Source organism: Nicotiana tomentosiformis, chromosome 5 (assembly GCF_000390325.3).
Source record: "Nicotiana tomentosiformis chromosome 5, ASM39032v3, whole genome shotgun sequence".
In the NCBI taxonomy this organism is placed as follows: domain Eukaryota; kingdom Viridiplantae; phylum Streptophyta; class Magnoliopsida; order Solanales; family Solanaceae; genus Nicotiana; species Nicotiana tomentosiformis.
The window spans coordinates 44,750,543-44,761,430 of record NC_090816.1 but is presented as its reverse complement, the minus strand read 5'-3'; the positions used below and the strand labels follow the sequence as shown (position 1 = coordinate 44,761,430).

Sequence of the window (10,888 nt, the reverse complement as noted above, 5' to 3'; positions counted from 1 at the left end):
ATTGGTATTGGGTGTGTCTTGATGCAGGAGGGTAGAGTGATTGATTATGCTTTGCGCCAGTTGAAGCCCCACGAGAACAACTACCTTGTTCATGATTTGGAGTTGTTAGCCACCGTTCATGCATTAAAGATTTGAAGACATTATCTATACGGTGTGTCTTATGAGGTATTTATGGATCATCAGAGTCTCCAACACTTGTTCAAACAAAATGATCTAAATTTGAGATAGCGGAGATGGTTGAAGCTCCTAAAGGACTATGATATCACCATTTTGTATCATCACGGGAAGGCCAATGTGGTGGCCGATGCCTTGAGTAGATAGGTGGTGAGTATGGGTAGCCTTGCATTTATTCCTGTTAGTGAGAAATCTCTTGCATTTGATGTTCAGGCCTTGGCCAACCAGTTCATGAGATTAGATATTTCAGATCCCAGCTGTGTTCTAGCTTTTGTGGTTTCTAGGTCTTCCTTATATGATCGCATCAGAGAGCGCTAGTATGATGATCCTCATTTGCTTGTCCTTAAGGACATGGTTCAGCACGGTGATGCCAAGGATGTTACTATTGGGGATGATTGGGTGTTGAGGATGCAGGATCATATCTGTGTGCTTAATATAGATGGGCTATATGAGTTGATTCTTAAGGAGGCCAACTGTTCGCGGTATTCTATCCATCCGGGTGCCACAAATATGTACCAGGACTTGAGGCAGCACTATTGGTAGAGGAGAATAAAGAAGAATATAGTGGGTTTGTAGCTCGATGCCTAAACTGCCAGCAGGTGAAGTATGAGCATCAGAGACCGGGAGGATTGCTTTAGAGGCTTGAGATACCAGAGTGGAAGTCGGAGCGTATCACCATGGATTTTTTAGTTGGGCTCCTATTGACTTCGAGGAAGTTTGATGCGATTTGGGTGATTGTGGATCGGCTGAGCAAGTATGCGCACTTTATTCCAGTTGGGACTACTTATTCTTTAGAGCAGTTGGCTGATATTTACATCCGCGATATTGTTCGCCTTCACAGTTTGCCAGTGTCCATCATTTCAGATCGGGGCATGCAGTTTACATCACAGTTTTGGAGAGCAGTGCAACGAGAGTTGGGCACCCATGTTGAGTTGAGTACAACATTTTACCCTCAGACGGACGGGTAGTCCGAGCGCACTATTTAGATATTGGAGGATATGCTACGCGCTTATGTCATAGATTTATGGGGTTATTGGGATCAGTTCCTGCTGCTCGCAGAGTTTGCCTATAACAACAACTACCAATCGAGCATTCAGATGGCTCCATATGAGGCTTTGTATGGGAGACGATGTCGTTCTCCGATGGGTTGGTTTGAGCCGGTGAGGCTAGGCTATTGGGTATTGACTTGGTTCAGGATTCTTTGGACAAGGTTAAATTGATTCAGGATCGGCTTCGCACGACGCAGTCTAGACAGAAGAGTTACGCCGATCGAAAGGTTCGTGATGTTGCTTATATGGTTGGGTAGAAGGTATTGATCAAGGTTTCACCCATGAAGGGTATTATGAGGTTCGGGATGAAGGGCAAGTATATTGGGTCGTTTGAGGTGCTTCAGAGGATTGGAGAGGTAGCTTACAAACTTGCCTTACTGCCTAGTCTGTCGAGTGTGCATCAAGTATTTCATGTTTCTATGCTCCGGAAGTATGTCAACAATTCGTCTCATGTTTTATATTTCAGCACGATTCAGTTGGATGGTGATTTGACTTACGATGTGGAGCCGGTGTCCATTTTGAATCGGCAGATTGGAAAGTTGAGGTCAAAAGGCATAGCTTTAGTGAAGGTGCAGTAGAGAGGCCAGCCAGTTGAGGAGGCTACTTGGGAGACCGACCGGGAGATGTGGAGTAGATATCTACGCCTATTTGAGACTCCAAGTATGTTTCTAGACCCGTTTGAGGACGAACGTTTGTTTAAGAGGGAGAGGATGTAACGACCTGGATGGTTGTTTTGAGAGATGTAGCTCCGTTCCCCCATTTACTGCTCATTTTATGCTTAATAGTTACTATGTGGCTTGCCGGGGTAGTTGGTTCGGGTCCGGAGAGGTTTCGGAATGAATTAAGTCACTTAGTCTCAAGGTTGGAAGCTTAAATTGAAAAGGTTGACCGGATGTTGACTTGTATGAAAATAGTTCTGGAATGGAGTTTTGATGGTTCTGTTAACTCCGTTGGGTGATTTTTAACTTAAAAGCGTGTCCGGATAGAGATTTAAAGGTCCGTAGTTGAATTAGGCTTGAAATTGTGAAAGTTAGAATTAGAAGTTTGACCGAGGGTTGCCTTTGGGGTTACCTAGCTCGGATTGGGGTTCCTGGAGTTGGAGTAGGTTCGTTGTGTCATTTGTGGCTTGTGTACAAAATTTGAGGCCAATCAGACGTGATTTGATAGTTTTCGGCATCGAATGTAGAAGTTAGAGCCTCATCTTTATGAGTGAGAAATATTACCCAGGTAAAACGTGAGTAGTCATTAACAATAACAAATGCATATATTTTTCCTCCTATGCTAACAGTTCTAGTAGGTCCAAATAGATCCAATGCAATAACTGAAGAGGCTTGGTTGTGGAGACAACATCTTTGGGTTTCAAAGATGTTCTGGTTTGCTTACCTAGTTGACATGCATTACACATATGATTTCTAGAAAAGGTGAGTTTAGAAAGACAAATGAATAGCTCATGTATGGATAGTTTTTCAATCAAATGCATGCTTGCATGACCAAGTTTCTTATGCCAAAATCAGGGGTCATTAGATATTCATGTTAGATAAATGTAGCTATCAAAGGTTTCAATACAGCCTAGAATATAAATATTTTCGTACCTTTTTTCTGGAAGAATGATTTTACATGATTCATCTTCATAGCAAAACCAGTTTTCTTAAACTTTACTTCATATCCAGAATCGCATAGTTGATTTATGCTCAGCAAGTTGTAATTAAGTCCATCTACGAGATAAACCTCTATGATGTCACAATTATTATTGAATAGGAGTATTCTAGTGTCAACAATTTTGCCTTTTGAATTATCACCAAACTTGGCATTTCTTCCATTTATATTTGTGACTTCTTTGAATAGATTTTTATTGCCCATCATGTAACTGGAACATACACTGTCGAGATACTACTTTCCTTTCTGACTTTTCCTGTGGTGTTCCTACAAAGAAAGATTATTACCTTATTTTAGGTACCCAAGCTTGCTTGGGTCGTTTTTGGTCAGTTCTATTAATAGCAAAATTATTTTTAGGTTTCCAGATCCATCCGATAACATTAGAATTACGAAATCTGCAAAAGAAATACTTATAACCAGTGCTATTACAATAGTGACATATAGTGATGGATTTTTCACCAGATATACTAGTGGTGTCATTGCTAGCAGTTTCATTTCCAACAAGTCTTTTTCCAGTTGACTTACAAGTCGCTTGGTTAGACATGATGAAACTGTGACATTTGCGTATGCCATTCAATTGCAATTGCAATTCCTGAACTTCTTCCCAAAGAACATCTCTTTGAATTTCACAGACTTCAAGTATAAGTTCCCAGTCTTTCTTTTCCCTATTTAGTCTCTTTAATTCGTTTAGAATTTTTTGACTCAAGAATATCTTTTAATTTATTGCATTTTTCATAATCATAAGGTCTTACCTCACTACATTCACCGCGTGCCATGAAACAATTTTATGTTTTTTCCTTGCTGTCATCGCATGATATATCTTCATATGTCCAACAACCTGAGTATTTGTTCATAGCATTCTACAATATGGTCATGAAACACAGGTTAGCTATTTGTTCATGTTTTGAGCTGTCTTCGTCATTCCAACTTCTGAAGGATTTGCATTTGTGAAATTCTCTAGAAGCTTTTGTTTTGAGAACTGGGCATTCAGCTTGTACATAGCCATACTTCTCGCATTCAAAATATTTTCTATCATTCTTGTATTGTTCATTATATTGTCTGGTTATTCTGGATGACATTCTTTCTTTTTTGGTATTCCTATATCTTCTCATCAATCCATTCATATTTCTCGTGACCATAGCAATTTCTTCTTCCAAAGATTTTGCTTCATCTTCACTATCATTCTTAGATCCTTCAATCGAGGTTTCGAAAGCAACTATTTTCTTTTTCTCTTCCTGACATCATTTTTTGAGATGTGTTTTCACAAAAGCGATGAGGTCTCTATGCAGTTCATCATACGATAGTTTGTCCATGTCTTTAGATTCGAGGGAAACTACTTTTGTTTGCCATGTAGTAGGCAAACTTCTTAGAATATTTCGAACTTGTTCACCACTCGAGCTTGGTCTACCAAAAGCTTTCAGATCTCCAATAATTGTGTTGAATCGAGCAAACATTCTTCAATGGATTCACCCTCTTTCATTTGAAAATGTTCATAGTCATGGATCAACAGATTTATCCTTATTTCCTTTACTTTGCTTGTTCCTTTATAGGTAACTTCCAGCTTATCCTACATTTCTTTGGTCGTATCACAACTTGAATTTTTTTTATATTCTTCTCCACTTATGGCATTATATAGAAGATTTCGTACCTTGGCATTGACTTGGATTACTGCCATTTGCTCATCATAGTAGTCATCTTTATCTACTGGATCAGTAGATGTTAGTCCATCAGTTTTCTTGTTAGACTTTGCTACTAAATTGAGTTATCTCCCTTTTTTATTATACGCCATACTTTGACATCATAGGACTTCGCATGTATTTACATGCAAACTTTTCAATGTAAAAAGTGTTGTCCATTGAAATATGATGTCCTTACCCGTGATGTCCCTTCTGGAAATAGTACCCCCGACAATTACTTGGTTTGACATGATCTTTTTTCACTAGTTATAAAGTAAAAGATTAAAAGTGTGAGACCTTCTCTGATACCAATTAAAAGTACAAGAGGGGGAGTGAATTGTTATCCGTTCTTTTCGTAATTGAGTAGTTGATTGATTTTCCCGTTAGTCGACCAGATCTAGATGTGAGGTAGATGCAAAGTAAAAACAAAAACTAAATAGCATAAAGTAAATGAAATCAAATATTTTATACTGGTTCAGATTTAATATAAATCCTAGTCTAGTGCCCTTGGGTTGCAAAGGAATCTCTCTTTCAGTTCCTTGAAATTTTTTGGTACAGGTGTATTGATGTTGTTGAACATACATCAATATCTTGTCAAAGTATAAGTATCTTTCTGAGTTTTGATGCAATGTCTCACCAGTGTTTTTCTCTCTTTCATCTCTCTACTTATTACACAGTAATAGACTATACTTCTTGTTTGGTGTAGAACAAAAAGCTTGATAATAGTTCGATCAAAGTATGTTTATGTCATTAGACCTTTGATTGTATATATATGACTTGAGAGAAGATCTTCTTGATTGGAGCAGATCTTTGAGAGATAGGCAACCCAAAAGAATTGATCCTTGAAATGAACCTTAATTGATTCCTTTCAGAAATAAGTTGGAACTTTCCTATACTTGGACCCTGAAGTACGGCGTGATAGATGTTGCTTCCTCGATCAGCGTAACTTGATATCTTTTGCAAATCTTCCCTATAATGCGTCTGATATGATTGCCCTTAACTTCGTGATTAAGAATCGAGACTGGATATTGATCTTCCTTGATACCTGTGATTTGGAACCAAGAGCAGAATTGATTCTTCAATCTTAGCCTTCCTTCTTTGGATAGCTTCTGAATCATTAGTTGGCTCTTACTTCCTTCTTTGGATAGCTTCCAGATCCTTGATTGCCTGCAATAGAAATAAATTATTGTTTATTATTAAAACTCAGATCTAACATTAACAAGTATGAGTTGGAAATGGTTTAAAGGTCTTTTAATTATATATTAGGCTATCAACTAGGTAATTGGCTGTAGCAAGTATGATTTGATAGCTTTAAGAAATAGAAAATATCCCATTATAGTTGGTTACAACATAGTAGTTAAATAAAATTTTAATGGGAAAAGCATAAAAAGAACCCCAAACTTATTTCGGATTACCAGATACACATTTAAACTTTGCGAGTGTCTTGTGACTCCCTTATACTATTTTGAACTAGAATTATTAACTCCCTAAGGGGTCGTTTGGTATGAGGTATAAGTACAAATAGTGTTGGAATAAAAATTTAATACCACCTTAATATTTTGTTTGGTTAGCAAACCTGATATAAGTTATCTCGGGATTAAAATAAATACCGGGATAACTTATACCTTGTAGAGTGTGGAGTAATTAGTGTCGGGATAGCTTATACCTTCTTCTTAGAAATTATGTAAATATCATTTTTAATACAACATACCAAACAGTGGATAAAAAATAATCTCAGCATAACTAATCCCAGCATAACTTATCCTAGCATAACCTATATTCAAACCAAACGACCCTTAAGTGTTGAGGCGGCAAAGAAAGTGTAATCCGGGACATTTTTGATAGCGTTTTTATGCTTTTTCCAGATTTTACGTTCGCAATATCTATATATCAAATACAATTTTGAAAACCATGCCACTTGATGGTGTACATAACTTGTTTGTTTTCGAATGAATCTGATTTTTGCACCAAATCTGCGCGAGTTCCCTGAATTTATAGCTACGGGACCTATGAATTTTCTATTTTTCAGTTTTCTTAATTCTGAGCTAGCACTAGGCAAAGAAACTTTCATGAAAGACCCATAGAAACCAAGAGAATAGCAAAAGATACACAAGAATTGAAGAAGTATACAAAATTCAATTTGATAATGAAAAATCTGTGACATAAGTCTAGAGGTCAATATGTGACAGTTCATTCATAGTATTATGAACTCATGAGTAACTTCATGGATACTGTTAAGTGGTCCTAGCATAATTGAAATTTTGCTATTTTTTTTATCAACAGTATTAAAAGTTATATGATTTAAAAAAAAGATGTGGATTTAATTTTGTGGGCATGGGAGGTTTCCAAAATTGCAAATTAAAATTAAAGTTATTCATCATGAAAGAAAATCAGATACTCCACTAAAATGACAATTTAATTTTTATCTTATAATGATCTATCGTTTTGAGTCAATGACTAAACTATTCTATTTGCTTCCTTCGGAAATCCCATTTATTTGGAGAAGAAATCAAAAAAACAGTCAACAGATTCTTAAAGTATGAAAAAGACAATATTTAAGAATTAAATTGCCATGAGATGGCTTAAGAGTTAAGACTCGTGGGAATTCACCTCTTGCTTGGTTTTTGTCCAAAAATAAATTAAATGAATAAATCTTGTTGCGTGCAATATAATTGTGTAAGAATGACATTAGAAAATAGAGGAAAACTAAATTATAACACAAATATTTGTTGTTATAGCGAATCTACGGTATCTTACGTGTTGATTGTGTTATCATCTTCTCTGTCGTTGGTGTCTTTCACCGTTACTTCTGGATCATCCGATAAGTCGTCTTCTTCTTCTTGGAATGAAATGGTGTTTTTTGTCGTTGTGATAGAAATATCTGTGGTTAAGGTGTTTTTGTGATGGTGGTGTGGAGTGGTGAGGTTGTGTGATAACACGGGTATGCCCCATCTATGTCCGTGTATTTCTTGTATATTTGATATTTGGGCTTGGAACAAGACTTTGTTAAGTTTAGCCAAAGAGTTTTTGTCAAAATTATTCCTTATTTTTACCGTTAAGTTTAACTTTGTTCTTTAAATATAAATGTGAGCACTCTATGCGGTTTAAGTTTGCAAAACTTGAGGACACGTAATTCAAGTAACAAAACTAAAGCTATAATTATACTGTACTAAACCGGAAAACTCATATGTCTTTCATGTGAGAGGTAAAATACGTGTTCTCATCTCGTTCTCTCCTCCATACGGAAGCTTTTCTTCTGAAATCAATTTTTCATAATTGAATACCTCTGTGTTGCTCTTAATTACAGAAGTATAAGAAAACACCTAGTTTTATTTTATTTTTTTGAATTACAAAAACCAAGCTTTCTATTAAACCAATGTCATAGCAGAAAGAGACTTTCTGAGTTACATTAGTTGTTGACAACTTTAGTGCCTCAGTATTTATTTTTACAGCTAAAAGGACAGCAATCTCGTGACGAACAATTTAACAGCCACTAAAGTTGCATACTGACCGATCAGAATAATGTTTCCTCATAATTTTCAATAGATAGCATCACTAATGGAGCGTGGAACCAAAATATTATAACTTTTGACTCAAGAGACAAAAATAGGTGGAAAAAAGTGTTGAGGATTGATGTTTGGCAAAAAATACATATATTTAACTGTTATTGCCTCACATTCTAGTACTTTTAATTATCTTTTGAGTATTAATTATATTACTTTGTGCTTAATATTATATTTTAATTATGTAGGAATAAAGCGGTGTAAATATGAAGAGATTTGAAGTAAAATAGAAGAAAACGCGAAAGAAAAAGAAAGAAAAATAAAAAAGGAGACAAAGGGGGCACCATTTGGTTTTTGTCCCCCAAATTGGAAGTCAAATAAAGAAAGAAGTCCAATTCAAAGGAAGCTAGGACGTTAAAAAATGCAAATCGCTCACTGCTTTGAGCGCCACGGCTAGCGTGACGTGCTGGCCTGGACCTGCGTGACGGGATTTTTTATATTTCACCCGAGATAAGATTATTTCAGTCATACACGATCTCAACTCATGTATTAGGAGTCCTAAATCTAATTTGGAGGAGATCTAACATACTTTGAAGGAGGATTCACGTGGAGGAACACACACCACGCTTTGGAGGAGGCTTCTAATAACTAGTTTTTCTTCTCTTCTGTTCTTTTAATCTCATAGTTTATTAGTTCTAGAATTTTGGGTGCTACATGAATGTTGTAGTTTGAAACTTGAATTGTTCTTATTATTTTATCATATTGGTTTATTTATTCAATCTTGCGCTTAATTATTTGATTGATTGATCACCAATTGAATACTATTTACGAATCTAGGATTGAACTCGGGAGAGAAAATTCTAGATTGCATATAAAATTGAGTAGAGCAAGATCTTGAACTCGAGCATCGGAATGAATTTGCGGTTAGGATAGGGATATACCTAATCGTCTTGCTTGGTTATTATACATGAATTATTAATGTGTTCTTATTAATCCTAATTCCATAGGAATATAGGCGTTATGTTAGCTTGACTAGGCAAGTAGTACTTCGGGAGAAGGCTACGACTAATATTAATCATGTCAACCAATAAACTAAATAAATTAATTAGACAATTTAAGTAGAAAACTCAACGGGATTGTTAGCTAACCCATAACTCTGGAATATTTTCTCTCATTGAATTTGTGTCTAATTTCGCCAACTTGTTTCCTTTAATCTCTTAGTTTGCTACTCTAGATTAGTTATAGTTAATAATCTTTAGAAAATCTCTTGAATTTATTAATTGTCTTAGTTTAATTTAGTAAATAGTTAATCACAAGTCCTTATGGGTACAATATCTAGACTTACAATCCTATATTACTTGTACGACCACGTATACTTGCGTGTGCGTTTGGGAGCAACAAGTTTTTGGCACCGTTGCCGGTGACTTAGAAATTAGCTATTTTTCTATATTAGAATTTTACTTTTATCTTTACAATTTTTTTGATTTGTAAATATTTATTTTTATAATTATTTGATATTTTCTCTTAGTGTGTGTCTAGTTCTCTCAGCATGACATCTGAGGATAAAATAAATGGAGATAAGGTTGTTGATGAAGATAAAAAATTGACAGGTTTGGCTTGGATGTGCGCAACTTGGATGCAGATTTGAGTGCAAAGGTTGATGCGTGTAATGCCCAGTAATTTAGTGATGAGTTGTGTGAAGCTAAAAAAGATCTTCTAAGCCAAATTGAGGAACTAAAACGAGAATACCAATCATTAGATCATATTCTTGTTGATGATGCCGAGGTTGAGGGAGTATATATTATTGAGGATGTAAAAAATAATGCAGTTTTGGAGTTAGGGCGTGTTGGTCTTCATTCTAAATATTTTTCTACATTATGTTTGGATGGAGACATGGAGAACGAGCCGTTAGAGCGATGTATAGATGAAGAACAAGACTCTTATATTCTAAAATTTGCAACACCAAGAAGACAAAACGACATCCCTCACTTAAAGGCCAAGAAGTGCAAGATGCGATATTGTTTGCTTCGTTCTTTTGTATTCGTACCACCAACCCAGAATCATAATCACAAACTTGAATCAAAGTTGGGGATACAATTTAAAGGTGGAGGAAAAAGTGATGAAGTTGGTGTAAGTCGTGCCACGGCTATAAATAAGGCGCTTGTTGGGAGGCAACCCAATTCTATTGTTTCTTTTTATTTTGTTTAATTTTTTTACTGTATTATTTTTTTTGTAATGTTATTTTTGTATTTTTGTAGGAGTAAGAGTATGGAGTCAAAGCCAATAGGTGTGTGCTAAATCGAGCAGATGGTTGGAACTAAGTGTGCAGTACCCATACAAAGTACTATATATGAGAGAAGTCTGAGTATCCCGTGAGCTGCTAATACTTCGACCTTTGGCCTACCAGGGAGTATTTTTACCCTCTATTTATTTATTTACAGTGTGCATTGAGGACATTGTACAATTTTAAGTGTAGGGTGAGGAGATTATCTCAGTGATTTTCTGTGTTATCCTACTTTAGTTGTAGTACTTTTTCTTAGTGTAGAGATATTTGTAAAAAAAATTTAAAAAATTGAAAAAAATAAAATTAAGAAAAAAAAACATAAATTTTAGACTTTTCCCGACGATGGATTTTGTGGACAGCTTTCTTGAGGGATTAAAGTTTAATAAAAAAATCTAAAGATATTTTTCTTTTGTTTTTAGTTAGTTTTAGTTAGATAACAATCCTCCTTGGTTTTTCTTTGTGCATCTGTTCTTTTCTAGGGGATATAACGTGAATCGGGTAAAATTGTTTTATTTTTAGTATTAAATTTTTTTAGGAGTAGTAAAA

General features: G+C 35.6%; 1 long non-coding RNA gene across 1 annotated transcript; it reads right to left on the bottom strand.

Annotated features, from left to right (window-relative positions):
* Positions 1-5,002: 5,002 nt before the first annotated feature.
* LOC108947309 (uncharacterized) lies at positions 5,003-7,449 on the bottom strand. The gene is made up of 2 exons (XR_004510151.2): positions 7,313-7,449; positions 5,003-5,722 (listed from the first exon to the last, which is right to left on the bottom strand). It is a non-coding gene; the product is annotated as an uncharacterized lncRNA (long non-coding RNA).
* Positions 7,450-10,888: the final 3,439 nt, after the last annotated feature.